Source organism: Thermobia domestica, chromosome 1 (genome assembly GCF_964235325.1).
Source record: "Thermobia domestica chromosome 1, izTheDome1.hap1.1, whole genome shotgun sequence".
Classification (NCBI taxonomy): domain Eukaryota; kingdom Metazoa; phylum Arthropoda; class Insecta; order Zygentoma; family Lepismatidae; genus Thermobia; species Thermobia domestica.
The window spans coordinates 334,661,776-334,680,951 of record NC_137454.1 but is presented as its reverse complement, the minus strand read 5'-3'; the positions used below and the strand labels follow the sequence as shown (position 1 = coordinate 334,680,951).

Below are 19,176 nucleotides of genomic sequence, written 5' to 3'. Positions count from 1 at the left end.
AATATGCATACAAAGTACCTACATTTGTGTTTTAAAACTAAAAGAGATTTGTTTGTTCGTTCGTTATTTAGTGATCTTTCTTCTTAGTGAAAGGTTGGATACAGTTTTCGAAAAAGAAAGCTTAGTTTTAAAAACCTGAGTCCAATTTCATTGGAATTGTTTTCTATTTTTGAATTAGAATGAAAAATAAGCATAATGATTTACCACAGGGGAAAACGAGTGATCGAGTTTTCTTCTCTGTGAGAAGGAGATCAGTAATCGCAGAAAAAAATACCACGGTATTTTATATTTACAAATAATAATATCTATGAGTGTGCCGCGAGAATTCAAGTTACACCCGTAGTGTGCCGCAAGGTGAAAAAGGTTGGGAAACGCTGCTCTAAACAGTGCTTGGGATCTAAGACTTGTGTGAACTTGTGTTGCCGACGAGACTCGTAGAAAACGAGACGAATTGTCATGGTTCTTGTCTCGTTTCGAAGTAGATATTTCATGATATAGTGCGAGACGAGACAGAATTTTCCAGTAAAAACGGATACACTTTCCAAGACGAAACATCGCTTTCGGGAAACCTTTTCGAGTCTAGACACCTTCAACTGTTGGTTGTCTCATTAGCAACCCTAATTCAAATTCAGATAATTATTCCGAAGGTAAATTCGAATATCCGAATCCATTATTATTCCAATGGCAAATTTTATTATCCGGATTATGTTGTGATCTGTCTGATGAAAACAAAGTTTAGTAAGGGCCTAGTTTGCAGAAGTCTTACACATCGATATTTTTTTAATAAAAACATTGTGCTGTGTGTTATTTCTAATTTAAATTTTATTAGAATATTCGAAGAAAACATTATTCGAAAATTCGAATAATTAATTATTCTTATTTTGCTAATTCTATTGTATTCCACAAACTCAACGGCTGAAATTTAGCTATGGATCCTTTGGGCCAAAAGTACTCTTGGAATTTACCGCTGAGCCACAATTCTCTCAGTATTCAAGTCATTAACGTATTTTGAAAACACCGTTGTTTAAGTCCTTCAAACTGAGAAAGAAATTTATGAAAAAAAAAAAATGTTGATCTTTTCTTGAATAAAATATGAAAGTCAAGCATAAATATAATTAGAGTGGTTGGGTTCCCGGCGATGGGAACCCAGTCTTTAATAGCCTACAGAGTATAAAATTGAAACGTAAAATCTAACTAAACAAGAACGAAAATACTAGTAACAAGACCAGAATTAATGCAAGTAGATTAATAAAGTTTATGTAGTACAATTGTGGATTTCTTATTTGTGATTTTCTGTAGATTGTTCTGTTTTCTCGAATTATACATTTTCTATTCTGCAACTTTTTGTGCTCTTTCAATGCTTAACAAGGTGGTTGTTATAGAGTAACAAGAGAAAAAGTAATAAGAAGAAAACCTTGCCAAATAATTTGAGTATGTTCTTGAGAATATGTGGTTTATATAAGAGCTTCAAGCGACTTTTTATATATATTTTTCATCGTGCATTTTAGTGTTTCTGAACTTATATGTTGTGTTTCCGCTACTAGTACTTTCTAAGTGCATTCTGTCCCATTTCTTACCAGATGAGTAGGTATACTTGCTGTTAGTGTGTGTGTGATGGAAGAGAAGTATGTGTAGATTTGGACGTGGCAGACAAAAAAAGCAAATAAACTTGAAAACTATTGTTGCGAGATGACATGATGATGTTATTTCTTTTCCTGCCTTCTTTTCCGTTAATTTGTGTATCTAAAATAAGTCAGGCACAGACATATCTGTTGTATGTTATCCGTTTGTGATATTCTTAATAATTTAGAACAACATATAGCAGATATTTAATGAGTTTATTTAAAAAAAAGAAGATATATCTGCAAAACAAACAATCGTGAGAGCAGGAATCTTCTAGTATAAAGTGCAGTGCTTAGTATAGGTCACTGTAGATAAACATAGGAAATATAGATCACTGAATATAATACAGTATGAACAATCACATTGGTCTATTCTTGCGGGTTTCAGAGACTATTAGTTGGAAAAGAGCTGTTTTATATCCAAACTTTATCAAAACTAATGTCGAAATATATCAAAATAACAATTCCGAATACCAAAATATTGAAAAATATAGAAATTTTGAATTTCAAAAAATATAAAAATGTTTCAAAAATTAGAAAATATTGAGTACCTGAAATGCTTGTTCTTCGCTTGAGGAGTGAAATAAACAAACAACGAACAGCTACATATTTATCCTTTCATGTTATGTAAGCCCACATCATAAAAGTGTATTATGGGTTGCATATAAGCAAGGCGTCCTTAGAAACGTGCTTAAATTTTGATTCCTCACAAACACCCCCTCAAGCCGAAAATCTACAAAAGGGCTTCTCATAAATTAGATCTGGTAAGAGATGGAGACACAATTATAATAGCTGATTGAATGATACCACTGGACGATTGGGGGGCACGGTGGCTCAGTGATAGAGCACTTACCTCTGGAGCGCGGGGACACTGGTTCGATCCCCGGCCAAGTAAGTGTAGTGGACAACATCGTGCTTGTGAGTTTTCTTGGGATAATCCCGTTTCCTCCCTCTTTCTCGTTCCACCAATTCTTCTATCGTCATTCACTTGCTTTAATCATGTCTCCCTTAGCCTAACGGGCATAATCGTGAGACGTTAAACTGAAAAATTTAATTGCATTTCACCACTGGACGTTCATAATCTCTCCTCTCAAGGGCACCGATTTCTCTGTAAATTTGAGGGGGGGCATTCAGATGCAGAAGGCATATATATGAAGATTTTAAGACAAATTTCACTCGAATTATGCCAAATATTGTATAGTCATAAATACAATAGGGGTCCCATATGAGCTTTGGGGGAGGCGGGCCCCCGTCCCCCAGGATCGGCACCTTTGTCTCCTTCCCGACTCCCCTACGGTAACAAGAGAACCTTTGTCATCAGAAGCAATTATTCTATCACATTCACAAGTTACTACTTTATGCCCGTAGGTTTCCCGAGAAATAGACAAAGTAGATCATATCACATATAAGGTTCAATCTGGAATTCATTATTTTGAGTTGCGAATGTCAGTAACCTTTTTTTCTTCTTTTTCTTCCTTTTTGACTCATGCACAACTAAGCGAGTGACGTAACTAACCTTCTAGAATCTTTAAAGGAATTTGTTCATGCTTTATCAATGACGACGTGTTAACATGCGTGCTGTCGTAAGACCTATGTAAAAACAATTTTGCCTTTTTCTGTGTGTCTTGTACAGAAGTGCGTGTTTTTGAGGGGAAGAGGCAGTTCTGGAGCAGCAACAAACAAAACAGCATGAGCTAAGCTGGTTGTGTCTGTCGAAGCTTTATGAGTTGAAACAGTGCATAAAATTGCTTGGTTGCCTTTTACTCTTGGACGGGGAGGAGAAGACACGAAAGACGAAGAAAAAAAGTAATAATAATAATAATAATAAAAGAGTTCTTGGCACATGTTTGCTATTAATAATCAGTTTTTACGACCTTTTTCCCAACTTTGCTCGTTACTTTATTACTTTCCATGTCGGAAAGGATCTTCCAGACCTTGAAATATTGCTTATATTAAAAGGGTGTAATTAAGATGGTGTTCTAGAAGTATACGTTGCTTTACGGAGAATTGTAACGGAATGATAATTTTGCGATTAATACCTATTTGCAAAGATGCAGAACTGTTTATCGTGGTGTCTGCAAGAAGTTGAATGTATACCGGTGAATAATAAAAATATTTAAGATTACTTGACCAATGATAGATATGGGATTCTTTTTATTTATTTACTAACAGAATATCCGTTCTTCACACGGGAACAATATGTTTCATTTTGTACACAAAGGGATAAATTTGGATTTAAAAGTGCATCGGAAAGGCACTATTCGTCTCAGCGACCCCGAAAACTATTGATTCGACAATAATATCGGTCATTTTCGATCATTTTTATATATCTTCTCTCTCTTCCTAAGTTGCAGCTTCAAAGTGAAATGATTTATGAATGAAATGATCCCAGGCCCGAACCTCATCTATGTTCGAAATTTGATCGAGATCGGATGGGTGGTTCAAGACCCGTCGAAATGAAATGATAAAAACCATCCCAGGTCTGAACCTAATCTATGTTGAAAATGAGATCGAGATCGGTCGGGTAGTTCATGCGGTGCGAAGTCACAAACATACTCACTTTCATTTTTGTACAGATAAATTGTATCCTGTCTAATTGTTCCTCCTGAGCAGCTGTATTGATTTCTGTATAACTTTGAGGTCGGAGCAGGGGTTTAGGTTTTTGTGTTTCATGAACAGTAGGGCACGGATTTCTATGACATATCATATATATATATATATATATATATTTTTTATCTTGGTATCTTTTTCCATGTATAATTTAATATATGGTCTAAACACTTTTGTGGCTCTTGTCAACACTAAAATACTGTTTTTATTGGTGATATAAATTCATATTTGAATCATATTTTAGTTTTAGGACATACTCGAGCTCGAAATAATATGAAATTATTATTTTTTTGGGTCAAAATTTAGACAAATTTCACATACTCCTCAGAAAAATATTTACCAGTATTGAGAGCGAGAAGGTCATTCAGCTCTTCTCTTGTGGGATTACCAGTATGCTGTGCTCTATGCTTAAGAGCTTCAGAGCTTTGCCCTTATTTAGTCAGAACAAAATAACTTCGTAAACTTCTTAAGATATTGTTGTTCTTAGGAATTTATTTGTTAAAAAAGTTAAATTTAAATAATTTTTTATCGAGAATTTATAATTGCCCTTTTTATTCAGGGCAAAATAACTTGGTAAACTTCTTAAGAAATTGCTATATTTAGGAATTTATATATTAAAAATAAATTTAAATGAATTTTTGTTAAAAATTTGTCTTCTTATGTAGGTCATTCTGTCATATTTTGTCATTTGTAGGGCATAAATATATACATACGTATTTTCAAAGTTTTGAAGTCATAAAAATCCAAGTCGTAATGATCAGATATTAATGGAAAGATATCCAAAACATGGAACCCAAACTAACTAGAGTTAGAGAGATGGGTCTACATAAGATCGTCACCCATACTTCTGAAGGTAAGTTCTAGTCCACTATTTGCTGAGCCTAGGTTGGCCAATACGTCGGTAAAGGAAAAAGGTAGAAAATCCCATTCTAACATCCAACAATTCTGAATTCGTAATGAATGATGGCGTGAAATAATGGAATATGGGGTATAACGAAATACTTTGGATAGATTAATAATTACCTGTACCGTGGGCAGAAAGTGCTCATACATGTGCACTATACTTAATAGAATGTTAATTTAATAATAACAAAAGAAGAATGTTTTTAAGATATGCAAGATATATTATTATGGGATAGTTGTTGCTATGTAAATGTTTATGGATACCTCGTCAGCAAGTTTGTGTGCTTGACAGTTTGAAGGAAAATATATTATAAAGTATATCAGCTAATAAACCATTTTAGCAACGTTCATCGACGTTATCATTCTAATAGAAAAGGTGAGAATAATGGTATATAATTATTAAAGATAATTTTTACATGCAAACAAATACTACCACTCAAGATTTATATATCATACTAAGCCGAACCAGGTTGACGACTGCCCTTGGTGAGTCGTTATAAAAATTTTGGTTTACCTCACCCGGGATTTGCTGTAAATTCATATCCCGAAGCAGAGTAAGGTTGAATTTACTTTTGTCATAAAGTTAATGAGTACAAATTTCACCATATTGAGAAGTGGTAGAATAATTATAAGAAGAATGGACACTGAAACAATGGAGAAAGAATCCACTAATAGTGACAACGGTGAACCTAATGTAACACCAGGATTGACATCAGAAGACCGAATCTTGCTAGTCTTACAGCGGCAATTGATTCAAATGTCTACCGAGTTAAAGCAGACGATGAAGCATAACTCTGAAGAATTAAGTAGACGAATAGAACAGAAGTCTGATGAATCTAACAAGCAATACGAAGAATTGAAGCAGACGTCTACCGAGTTAAAGCAGACGATGGAACAGAACTCCGAAAAATCCAACAAGCAATACGAGGAATTAAGCAGACGAATGGAACAGAAGTCGGATGAAACGAAACAATTAATTATCCAGACGATGAGTGATATCACCTCGCAGTTCGAGGAAAAGTTAAAAGGAATATCGGAGGAATGCCAGGGTAATCACAATCACCTGAGACAAGAAATCAGTGATGTAAAAAAGGATTTAGAAGTAACAGAATCTTCTGTTCAACAACAAAAGATTCAGGTCATCAATAATGCTAACAACATACGTGCGAATAAGCAATTGATAGCTACGTTACAGGAAGAAATTAGAATGCTACAGGTTAAAGACAACACATACCACAATAACATGTGTAGTGATCGCTTGGAGTTTCCCCACTCACCAGAGATGAACTCACCTTCGCCGGTGTCTGATGAGGATATTATATTGGAAGAAATACATCCGAAGAGTACAGATGGGCGAAACATAGATGGTGTAACGACACATCACGTCATGAATAGGAACTGTCACCCAATGGGTACATGGAATGATAAAAGGAAGGTAAAATTAAGTGTTAAGATGAGTGAAATTCGACCTATGAGCAAATTCAGTGGTAAGTGTAACGAGAATGCTACTTCTTTCTTAGAGAAATTCCAGGACGAATGCAATATAATGTGTATAGATAGATCACAATATATGAAATTAATCCCTCATGTATTACTCCCACCTTGTTCATTATGGTTTAAAGCAGTACGTGATCACATCAGTACATATGAAGAATTCAAAGCGGCACTGATCGCCAATTATGAAAATGACTTTTTGCTTGCGAATAGAGATGCTACCATTAGAAATCAACACTTCAATCCTCGATTGCATAAATCTGTTGTAGAGTTTGTTGTAAATACCTACAACGAATTAAAGGTCGTTAATCCATTGCAATCGGAATCGAGAATAATAGCATCGATTCGAAATTTGCTTCCATTTAAATTACAACAGATCTTATTTTCCACACAGTGTATGAGTTTCAACCATTTATTAATGCTTGTCCAATGCTATGAAACTCAATACCATGCTATGAATCAACAAGCAGGAATGAGTAAAAATAAGAATAATTCAGATCATTTTGTGCCTGTTCGGAATTTAAATATCCGAAGTGTGAATAATACGAAACATAACCTAAGCCGAATAAATTCTAGCAATCAAAATGAGCAAAATAGGCAAAGTTATGTAGGGAATCCGCCTAACCTAATTAATCGTAGCAATCCATATGTTAGACCATATAATCAAAATAGGTTTAAAAATAGACGGAATGTATGGCGAAATTCCAGGAATACAGCGAACTACGTGGACAGACGTAATGGAAGGACAAGAGATGGCACTTCGCATCAAGATTCAGGTATTGAAGTAATTTCTGTACAGAATAATAATACGGGACATAATCATGATTGTGCTGTACAGTGTACTTTATTGGAACCATACACGAGTATGAATTTAAACTAATTGCGGCTGATGTGGTAGGGGTTAAACCCATATCAGCTTTAGATTCTCATGAACTTTTATCTATAAATTTATGCGATAATTCTTATGAACATTTATCTTCCAATTTACATGTTCATGTTAATGATGAAAATGATCTTTCACATGACGTCTCGGTAAATAATTATTCGGAAATAGCAATTAATAGATGTCAGTACCAATTTATACCTGTTGTAAATCGTTGTTGGTTCGAAGATGATACTGTCAATGATGGTTTTAATATTGAAGAAAATTTTGTATTTTTAAAATCTTATAGTACAGCTAAAATACCTATTAAAGTCAATGGGTTAAGTACTGAAGCTTTACTTGACACAGGAGCAAATGCCTCATTATTATCGTATTCATTGTGGAAAGCAATTACTAGTAATTATTCGAATCCTAAATTACAAAAGGCTGAGAACCTTATTATAGTTGATTTTACCGGTAAACATAAAAAGAGAGTAGCTGGAATTACTCGTGTGACAATAACTATTCAAGATTTTGAAATATCAATTCCTATTCTGGTAATAAAGGAACTTAACGAGAAATTAATTATGGGTTTAGATTTATTATCTCAATTACGTGTCATGCTTGATTTTAAAAACCAAACGTTGACTATACCGGGTATACCTCAGGAAATCGTTCAGAAACTGCTTCCAAAATTAGATAATCTTGCTTGTCAATATAATGATATTTCTCCTGTAGTGAATAATGTTTCTGTTAGTGCAGAAAGTGGTAAATTAAATGATCAACGAATGGAAGACACGCAAAATTTGGTGGATTTAAAGGACGATGTATTGTTTTCTGAGCGTGTTAAATCACTCGAAAGCAGCCTTGATTTTGCTGATAATACAGTAAAAGCTGACTTTAAGGATATCTTATATAAGCATAGAAATGTCTTTTCAGAACGTCCTGGGCGTTGCAAGGATTTTGTTTATTCTTTTAAAGTTAAAACAGACAAACCCATAGTAACCAAGCCCTATATAATTCCATATAGATACAGGGAGAATGTACGTCAGCAAATTACAGATATGTTAAGAGATGGGATCATTAGGCCTTCACGAAGCGTCCACCTTAATCCATTACATGTTGTTCCAAAGAAAAATGGTTCTCTACGTGTGGTATTAGATTTGAGACGCACGAATAGTCACATTGATCTGGAACAAGTGAGGTATCCTCCAGTGGAAGAAATACTAGCTTCTTTACAAGGGAACACTGTATTCGGAAATTTAGATCTAGTGATGGCGTATAATCAAGTCGAATTACATGAAGATTCGAAACCGTACACAGCATTTAGTTTTGAAGGTCACTTATACGAATACAATCGTGTAGTCTTTGGGCTTATCAATGGTAGTGCGGCGTTAGCATCCTGCTTGAACCAAGTTCTAGGTCAAGATTTACGTAGCAACGTGATAACTTATGCTGATGACATCTTAATCATGGGGAAAAATCCACATGAATACTTGAAGTACTTAGATATAGTGTTAGACAGATTGGAAAGTTCGGGCCTTACTATCAATCTACAGAAATCTAAATTTCTGCAGAATTCTATAGAATTTCTTGGGTACCAAATTGATGCCTCTGGTTTACAATTCAGTCAATCTAAAGTACAAGCCATAGAAGATCTGCCTGCTCCAGTAAATGTGAAACAGACACGACAAGTATTAGGGCTCTTCAATTGGTTTCGCAAAGCCATCCCGCGATTCGCTGAGATAGCCCAGCCTTTATTTATGATTATAAAGAAAGGAGTACCATGGCAATGGGGTCCGATTCAAGAACACAGTTTTAATAAGTTGAAGGAGTGCGTAAAACGAAATATCCATTTGAACCACCCCAGATACGACGTTCCTTTCTATGTTCAGTGTGACGGTTCTCAACTTGGGATTTCTGCAGTACTTTGGCAACCTAACCCAACTATTCAGGAACCGGCTGTTATTCATTGCGCTAGCCGTACTTTAAAGAAAGCTGAAAAGGGGTACACCACGACAGAGATCGAACTTTTGGCTGTACGTTTTGCAATACAAAAATTTGCTCCATATCTTAGCGGATGTCATTTCATAGTACTTACCGATCATAATTCATTGCGATACCTTAACAGCGTACAGGGATATAATAACAGATTACTTCGCTGGTCGTTAGATCTTCAAGCTTATGATTTCGAAGTACAACACATTAAAGGGGTAGATAATGGACCCGTAGATACCTTATCACGTCTGTTTCCTGGAGAAGAGCAACATATTTTGTCCATCAACGAATTTAAGATCTTACAGGATGAAATAGCTACCATTTCAATAGAAGATTTACGAGAACATCAAATGAAGTATCATGAATATAAACAAATCATGGAACATTTATCTTCATGCGGTGAGGGATGTAATTGTCCCAAACAATGGAATTCCCGATTTAAATTATCTAATGGAATTTTACTTATTAAAGATTTTAAATTCAAATCTAGGAACAAAATTTGCATTCCACCTACGTTAACAGCACGCATATTAAAGGCCTACCATGACGATTTCGGACATTTTGGGTATGTGAAGGTATGTGCCTTGGTTAATAAATCCTTTTACTGGAAGGGAATGAGAGCTCAAATCAAAAATTATATCAATGACTGCATTGAATGCATGCGAATTAAACATAATTACCAGGCTATACAAAAACCAATGCTCTCAATAACGCCTGAGAGACCACATTCATTTCTGTCGATCGATTTATATGGACCTTTACCAAGAGCAGCTACTGGAGAAACTTATTTGTTAACAACCATGGATATCTTTTCACGATATGTAGTAGCCTATCCCTTGCGTAGAGCAACTTCCGCTGCTATCGTAAATAAAATTCTGAATGTATATATTCCACATTGTGGCCCTATCGAACATATATTATGCGATAACGGTTCACAATTCAAAAGTGATGTGTTCCTCAAAGCCATGAACAAGGCTAACATTAAAATTCATTTTGTAACTCCGTACCATCCTAGTAGTTCTGTGGTAGAAAATGTACATCGCAATTTTGGTATGTTGTTTCGACACTTTTGTAAAGATAAACATGCCGAATGGATTAAGCATGTCAGCCAAATTACGTACCTTTTGAATCATTCTATATCAGATACTTTAGGTGTGTCTCCTGCTAATGTGCATAATGGTTCTGATTTGGTTTTCCCTGTGGAACAACATTTTGATGTCAAATTAGAAGATTCGACAATTATAGATTCTTCCAGTTTAGTGAATTTGGTAAAAATCCGAAGACATAACAAATTTTTGAAACGTAATTCACAAGTAGAGTCCTTGCGAGAAGGAAAATATCGGATCAAGGTCAATGACTTAGTTTTTGTTAAACAACATCCACAAAGTAATATGTTGTTAAAGAAGATTTATAAATTTTGCGACATTTTCTCAGGTCCTTATTTATGTTTTAAGGAAATAAATCCTAAGGTTTTTGAATTGCTGAACGCTAAAACGGGTACGTCAATTGGACTTAGTAATATAGATGAGTTAAAGGTTTGGAAACCTACTCCGTATACAAAGGAAAAATGGATGCATCTAGTGAAAGAGTTAGTTGCGCCTGACATTCTTGCTCAAATAAATAGGAATGAAGAAGACTGAAAGAAAAAAAAAATATATATAATACCAAAAGGGTGTTTTCTGTTTATGTAAAAATAGACTTATTTTCTTCCTTTTGGTTATTCAAACGTAGGTTCTGTTTAATTTTTTTGATTTTTGTTCAATTTTATTTTCTTTGATTTTCATTAACCAACGATAAGTTTTCAATGATTTGAATTCTTTCTTATTAACGTGAAGGATTATAATTTAATTCATGATTGATTAAGCACAAAAATTGTTTTCATTATATCAATTTGTGTTGAAACTTTATTGTTAAAAATAAGTATTAACGAAATTAAAGATTTGTTATAAATGTATTCATATATATATGAAATGTAATGAAGATATATACGAGGTGTGATCAAAATATAAAGAACATATGTAATGTAAGAACACTATTGTAAACGGACCAGTGGTTCTTGAAGATAAAAGCCAAGCTCGCTTATGACTTTTATATTCAGTCCAATTGTCGGGCGACATTTTTATATAACGAAATACTTTGGATAGATTAATAATTACCTGTACCGTGGGCAGAAAGTGCTCATACATGTGCACTATACTTAATAGAATGTTAATTTAATAATAACAAAAGAAGAATGTTTTTAAGATATGCAAGATATATTATTATGGGATAGTTGTTACTATGTAAATGTTTATGGATACCTCGTCAGCAAGTTTGTGTGCTTGACAGTTTGAAGGAAAATATATTATAAAGTATATCAGCTAATAAACCATTTTAGCAACGTTCATCGACGTTATCATTCTAATAGAAAAGGTGAGAATAATGGTATATAATTATTAAAGATAATTTTTACATGCAAACAAATACTACCACTCAAGATTTATATATCATACTAAGCCGAACCAGGTTGACGACTGCCCTTGGTGAGTCGTTATAGGGGTAGGAAGGAACACTTTCTCCACTGATGTAGTTACTAATGCACGCATCTTTAACCGAATATAATTCTGAGAACTTCCATGGATATAATGATGCCCACCATAAATTCACATGGCGTGGCTTCGAACCAGGGACCGTTCGCACCAGAGGTAAAATCTCTCTTACTCAGGCAAGGGGTTAGGTCATTTGCCAGTACCACAAAAGAGGACCTCGAACGGACTGAAAACAGTTTAAGTTATCGTTTTTCTCACTAGAGAGCAAGAGGGGAAAAAGCCAAGAAATTCGTCTGTTACCCAATTCAACTATTTCCCTGATTTCAGTATTTTGCGCAAAAATAATATTTTTTTCTATTTATTAAATTTTGTTAAGAAAATTTATTTAAATCAAGAAGTTTTCCTCAATCTACAAGCACTGGGGTCGATCTGTGAATAATGGGGATTTTTTTTTTTTAATCTATGTTGAGATTGCAGAACAGTGTTTGTGTGTATACGGAATAGCATATAAGTCAGAAATGTGTAATAGTAGTATAAAATAACGACTATAGAATATATGTGGAATAAGACTGCTTGAATTTTTTTCCTGTGTTAAGAATCCAACGAGTAGCTTGGAAGAAAATGGTAGGTTCTCATTAGGAAATCTTTCAGTTTTACGTCCCATGGTTACGCTGGCTAGATTAAAGGAGACGGTGATGATGAAAAATGAATGAATAAAGTGGGAGGAAATGGGAGAACCCCAAAGAAATCCACGCACACGGTGTTTGTCCACCACAAAGTTCACTTGGCGCGACCTAGGATCGAACCAGGGTTGAACGCTCTACCACTGAGCCATCACGCCTCAGGTTCTCATAAGGGATATCTCACTGTGTTCTTCGTCTTTCGTAAAACTGTATAATTTTAATTTCATGGACATTGGTGTTTGGACTCGAAATTCATTTACAGTGTGTCACTAGGAGGCGGTTAGTTGTCCAGTAGTTCTTCCCAAAATATCTCCCTCCCGGAGTTCCGATTGGGGGAATATTTTACCTCCGGAACTATACTTTGACTTCCTGCGAAAGACCATTGCGCCTATTGTCTTTCTGCTGTCAGCAAACTAGGATAAGATACAGTGATGAATTTCCGTTGCCTTCCAGCTGTTAAAGTCACTCTGACCATGCCTGGGACTAACGTTAAAGTTGTTTATCAATCAGTGTGATTTTCGCCAAATTTAAGCCGGGCGCGCATAGACCAGAGGCAAGACAGCCAAAGGAGACAGAGGGAGGCAGGCGAGAGAGGTGTACGAACACAGATTAGAATATACAGACCCGCAAACTCAGCGAAAAACTGGAAACTTGGCGACAGTAGCGCCTCTAACACGCGACGACGGAACTAACCAGTCGATGATTTGACGTAACTTACGTGGAAATTTCGAAAGTAACTATTACTCTTTCGCTCCTTGAGGAAAAGCTTTTTCTGTTGACGTACTGCCCAGAACATATATTTTCAAAGTGAACTCTTTAAAAGAAAGAAAAATCTGTTACATAAAAAAATGCTGGAATGGAACGTCCAGTCCAAAGACAGTACAAGAAAAAGTGAACATTAGCTTATCCGATCTTTCTGCACTACATCTAACATTGAGATGCGAAGCAGACGAAAACAATCCGCCGGTTACTCTGACAATCTATGACGTCACATTCCAAGACCGATGGCAGCGCCATCCACACACGACGACACTGATCCCGCCCACTGAGAGCGTTGATTGGTTCTTTCGCTGTGCAGATGATCCAAACTGATTTCAATAGCGCATATAGGAAGTTGCTCGTCTGTATGTATTCTAGTCTGTGTGTACGAGTGTATGAATCTCACAGCGTTGGAGAAGCCTTTCCTTACCACAAGCAGTGTTGGGTAAGTTACTTGTAAAAGTGTAACGCGTTACAAGTTACTTTACTTTCTCTTAAAATGTAACGCGTTAGTAACGCGTTACTTGCCTCAAAAAAGTAACTGTTACTTTAGTTCGAAAGTAACGCGTTACTAACGCGTTACTTTTAGGTCCGAAACTTTGAATATGTGGAAAAAATCTTATTACTTCAGTTTTCCGTACTGCTATTACTACCGCTATTATTATTATTATTATTATTATTATTATTATTATTATTATTATTATTATTATTATTATTATTATTATTATTATTATTATAACAACACTGTGTATAAACATGAAAGATAGGCGGTTTATATATGAATACTAAAAAAGTAGTTGATTGCCAACCTCGGTAGTCGTGAAGTCTAGGAGTAAAGGACATTGTTCACAAGCTTCTGAATTTGGGTTGAGGGTCTAGGTTGAGTATTCGGGCTCGAGCCAAACGTTGTTAAAAGTTATAGGGCACTGGCCAAATATCTTCAAAACCGCTCGGCCCGGGTTTAGAATTGTCAACGACTCGAGCAGATCGGCTCACAGCTCATTCACTATCAACTCAAACCGAGAAGTGAGCTGAGCCAACAATTCACCCAACCGAGTCGGCTAAAGCCCTTCGCTCAGTTGAGTCGAACCGAGCAGATGGCTTATCCCAACCAAGCCAGCTCGAGCCGATGGTTCACCCCAAGTGAGCCGGCTCGAGCCATCGGCTTAGTTAAGCGAGCCGAGCTAAGCTTGTTATAAAAACAATCTCTTGTAGTCTCGCTATCGAGACGAGACGAGATGCGAGCAGTGTCCCCTCTCGTGAGCAACACTAAAAGTATTCCATATTACTGCTTAGCTTACATTTCTCATGGCTTTCGCTTTCCAACCATGGCATTTCTCATGGCTCTTGTAATCAGCCCATGATTTCAAAACGAGTTAAAACGAGCGAGTCACTTATCAAACTCGACTCGACTCGAAACTCGACGCCAAAAACAGTGAATCGGTTCGGAATTCGACTCGAGAATATTACTTTTGACTCGACTCGAACTCGACTTGGATTCAAGTCGAGTTTTAGCTCGATTCGTGCCCATCCCTATGCGTTAGAAAAAATGGTTGCTTCTTATTATTCTGCTAAACTAATTACATAATAATAACAATGTTGCTATGTAAAATTAAAAATACAGAATATAGAGAAACATTACACTACAACTGACGAAATGAGAACACATGAACTGGGGGTTAATCAAAATTGCCAATAACTCTAAAATCGATACATGCTTTTTAAAGCTAGTTGTTCCAAACTCTATAATCAACGGGACTTTAGGATATGCAAACTGATCTAAAAGAACCCTAATATTACGTACCATCAACATTACATCAATAAAGTAGGCCTGCTCATCAGAACACCGTTTATTCATACTAAACCCTTACTGAATGTCGTTCATTATGGCACCCTAATTGTTGATAAATATTTCCCGCCGGGGCACCACTTTACTTTTAAATTCTGTTCAGCAGTGGCGTACTTACGATTTTGTTTCAGTGGGGCTTTGCCTGAAAATGTGAAAATTCTGCAAGATATTTCATATACTTTACTATAGTAAGTAAGATTTCGGGGGGGGGGGGTTAGTCCCGGAAGCCCCACCCCTAAATACGCCACTGGTGTTCACCATCATCTTCAGCTTTTAAGGAAAAGTATTCTTTCAAATGTTCGAACGATAAAATATTTTCGTTCTCCATCTTTATAAAAACTACACTATTCAAAGTAATATAGACTACCAGTACCATTGCACTCGTAGTTCACTCACTGAATGTATTGATTTGGAGCTGTCAAAATCTAAGACAAAATCTTCCAAGTGCTTGCAATCAGTACACGTGATTTCCCTGAGGCTGTACTCATCTTCCAAAAGCAGCAAGTGGCACTATATTTTGTTATGTAAATAAACAAATCAAATTGTATCTATGAATGTATTTGCAAGCCTACCAACAACGTATTTGCAACGTAAAATTCATAAGGAAAAACGGGAAAATGCACATCGAGATTTCCCGTTTTGCCTTGCATTAAGATGAAAAGTGATAACAGGTTTTACATGCTAATTTCATTGCTAGAGGTCATAAGGCGAAACGGGAAAAGGCGAACAGTGCAGGAATTGTCGGTCACTGACATCGTTCATGCTCCATTGTTCCATTCTGAGAAATTCGCTTACAGGAAAGAAACATTTGTTTCCGAAAATATATACATATATTGTAGTTACTCATTCGAAATGTAACGCGAAAAAGTAACGCAAACTAGGTACGTTACTTAAAAATTTGTAACGCGTTACCGTTACAGTTACTTTGGAAAAAATGTAACGCGTTACTAGGAAACGTTACTTAAAAAGTAACGCGTTACTTGCGTTACGTTACTTCCCAAGACTGACCACAAGCTCGAGTGAATATAAGATACGAGACTCACAGTTTTGCACTTAGACTCACCTGTACTGTCCTATGGTGAAGGTACGGCCGGCCTTACTGGAATTATAGTTGCTTTCTCTCAAGACATTCTTCGTCTGGCTAATTCATTTAGACCAACTACCCTCGACAAGTTCTAAATTTCACTCTATCCTTCCCACCTGACATACATTTAAGTGTATTCGTAGAAATTGTGTCTATCGGTGAGGTTTTTCGATATAGTGGATATAAAACGTGTGTAGTTCTTAAAATATTCACGCAATATTATCTTTCTAGCTCTATGTGAGAATTAAGTTATCACTATCAATTTCTTGGGTTTAGTTCGTTGTTCATGGGCGACAGTACGGACGCAGGTCCTCGGGGATGTCAAGTCCCCCTCTGAAATCTGAACACTTATGCTTGGATATCTGACAATGATACTCAGTAGCTGAACCCCCCCCATTTGACCCCACTCAAAGTTATTCAGAAATTTATGCCACTGTGCAATGGGTCACCAGGAAATAAGTAGTTTTTTTTTTTCTCGAGAATATCAAATGTTCTTTGCTTTACCGTTATCATTAATAATAATAATAAAAAAATAGTCCTGCATTATATTTAAAAAAAATACCCTTGTCTTCTCTTTTTTTATTGTAGTTATTGCTGTTGTGGTGCATATCCTTCCTTGTTTTTTCATTAAACGATTCTTCCATCATCGCCTCCGCACACACAAAAGTTTGATCTGAATATTTGTTCGGTCACTGCCCTTTAACTTCATTTCACTTCACTTCACTTCACTGTCTTTTGTTCATTTGCAACATCCAGACAAAGTGCTAGAGAGAGAGAAAGAGAGAGGAAGAAGGAGAGGGAGAGAGCACTTCCCTAGCGGAAATTAGTGCAAGGGCGGCGGCAAACAAAGTTATTTCCCACTCTACTTGTCTCTTAAGCGTTTTTTTTAATGTGTTCTATATTAACCAGGAAGGAATAAACAAAATTCAGCTTAAGAGGCTCACAATTAGAGACAATCTATTTAAAAATTTTCCCTGTTTATGTATTGCACTGAGGAATTGTTCTGCCTGTAATGCGCGAACGTCGTGAAATAAAAATAAATAAATAATCAGGAGAAAAATAAATTAAATGAATCAAATTTTCAGCTCGAAGTCCAGCAGTTATTCTCTACAGAGAGGCTGGGCACGGTCGCTGAGTAGAGCGCTCGTGGAGATCGATCCTCGGACATGTGAGTTTATACGGGGTATTTCGGGGATTCTCGGCGTTATAGGAGTATTTCGGGGATTCTCGGCGTACCAATTCTTCCTTAACCATCATTTTCGTCCTGTCTTCTTTTAAAGGACATAAAAATGAAACATTTTATTTTTTCTACCGAGAGGTTAAAGAAGGCGAATAAATATATAAAGCAAATCATTATCTATTTAAATAGAAATAAGTGGTAGAGATTGCCAACGACACAAGAGTTGAGGCTGTCTAGTCTCTAAAAGATGTCGTCAAAGTGAGGTTTCGTCTCGGAAAGTGTATCTGTTTCTATTGGAAGATCTCTGTTTCCACTCATGTGTGCTAGAATTGCCTAGCAGATTAGAATTGAGGCTGTATCGTCTCTAAAAGGTGTCCTGAAAGTGATATCTCGTCTCGAAAGTGTATCTGTTTCTATTGAAACAGCACTGTCTGCATCCATGTGTACTAGCGTTGCTTACGAAACAGGAGTTGAGGGTGTCAGATCTCAATAAAGTGTCGTGAAAGCGATGTCTCGTCTCGTTTCTCGTCACTAGTGTTGCTGACGAGATGAAATTTGGAGGTGTCTCCTCTCGCATTATGGGAAACATTGCTCGTGGCAAAAACTTTGCATCGTCTCATTTCATGACCAACTCTAATTGGTGCAGTTGGAATGAGGGAGGAAACGGGAGTACGCTGTAAAAATCCATGAACACGATAATGTTCACTACAAAGTCAGAGTGTTAACGTGAGGTTGTACCAGATACCCTTCGTATCAGAGCTGGGTTGTCACTACTAAATCACTGGTGCGGAGAGAGGTTCCCCAAAAGCCCATCGCTTTACTATAGAACACCATATTCTCTAAAATTTAGCTTTTTATTTTACTGTTATTTTAAAGAGAAATAAAATGGTGCGCTACGGTTCTTTTTTTTTTAAAAAAAAGGATAATCATTGTGCTAGGGCAAATTATCAAGGGACTGTAATGCATCAGAATAAGTTCGTGACACTTGGTCTAGTGGTGATATATATACATTTGTGATAATGCTGCTTTTGTTACCCTGTGAACAGTACATTTCCATATGGCTTCTAAGGATAATGTAATTATTCATAGGCCTTTATAAACAAGTAATGTAAAGAAATTGATTTCTTCTTCTATGTGCTTGCAGCGTCTTTTTCTGTACTGAACCTTCTGTGTTCTCAGCTGAGGCAGGTACTTGAGTACTAATTGCAGCCATTTTCCATATGACGTCAATTGTATAATTGGATTTCTCCGTAACGTTTTCACAGCGAATAGTTAAACGTATTTCTTTCTTCATTAATGACAGTGTGAAAAGTCTTACATGCTGAATGTCGCTATGTATGTGTGTTGTGACTGCATAACTATAGATATAGGAGTGCCCCTACCAGCAAAGACAGCATTAGTGCTTTCTACCACACCTAAAACAAAATGGACACAAGTTTTAACTTAGAGAAATCACAGATGGTAGTGTTAACTTACTGTACGTCCTGGTTATTTGGAGAATCAAATTCCGTTTCGCGTTAACTTTCATATTTCAATTTTCCACTTCTGGATGCAGTCAATCTGTCAAATAGTCTGTGTTTATTTATTTATTGAAGTTTAGAGTT

At 36.2% G+C, this 19,176-nt stretch overlaps 1 protein-coding gene across 8 annotated transcripts in view; it reads left to right on the top strand.

Annotated features, from left to right (window-relative positions):
* Positions 1–19,176, top strand: part of Dys (Dystrophin) — a 1,830,839-nt gene that overhangs the window by 373,233 nt on the left and 1,438,430 nt on the right. The gene's annotated exons all lie outside the window — the stretch shown is intronic.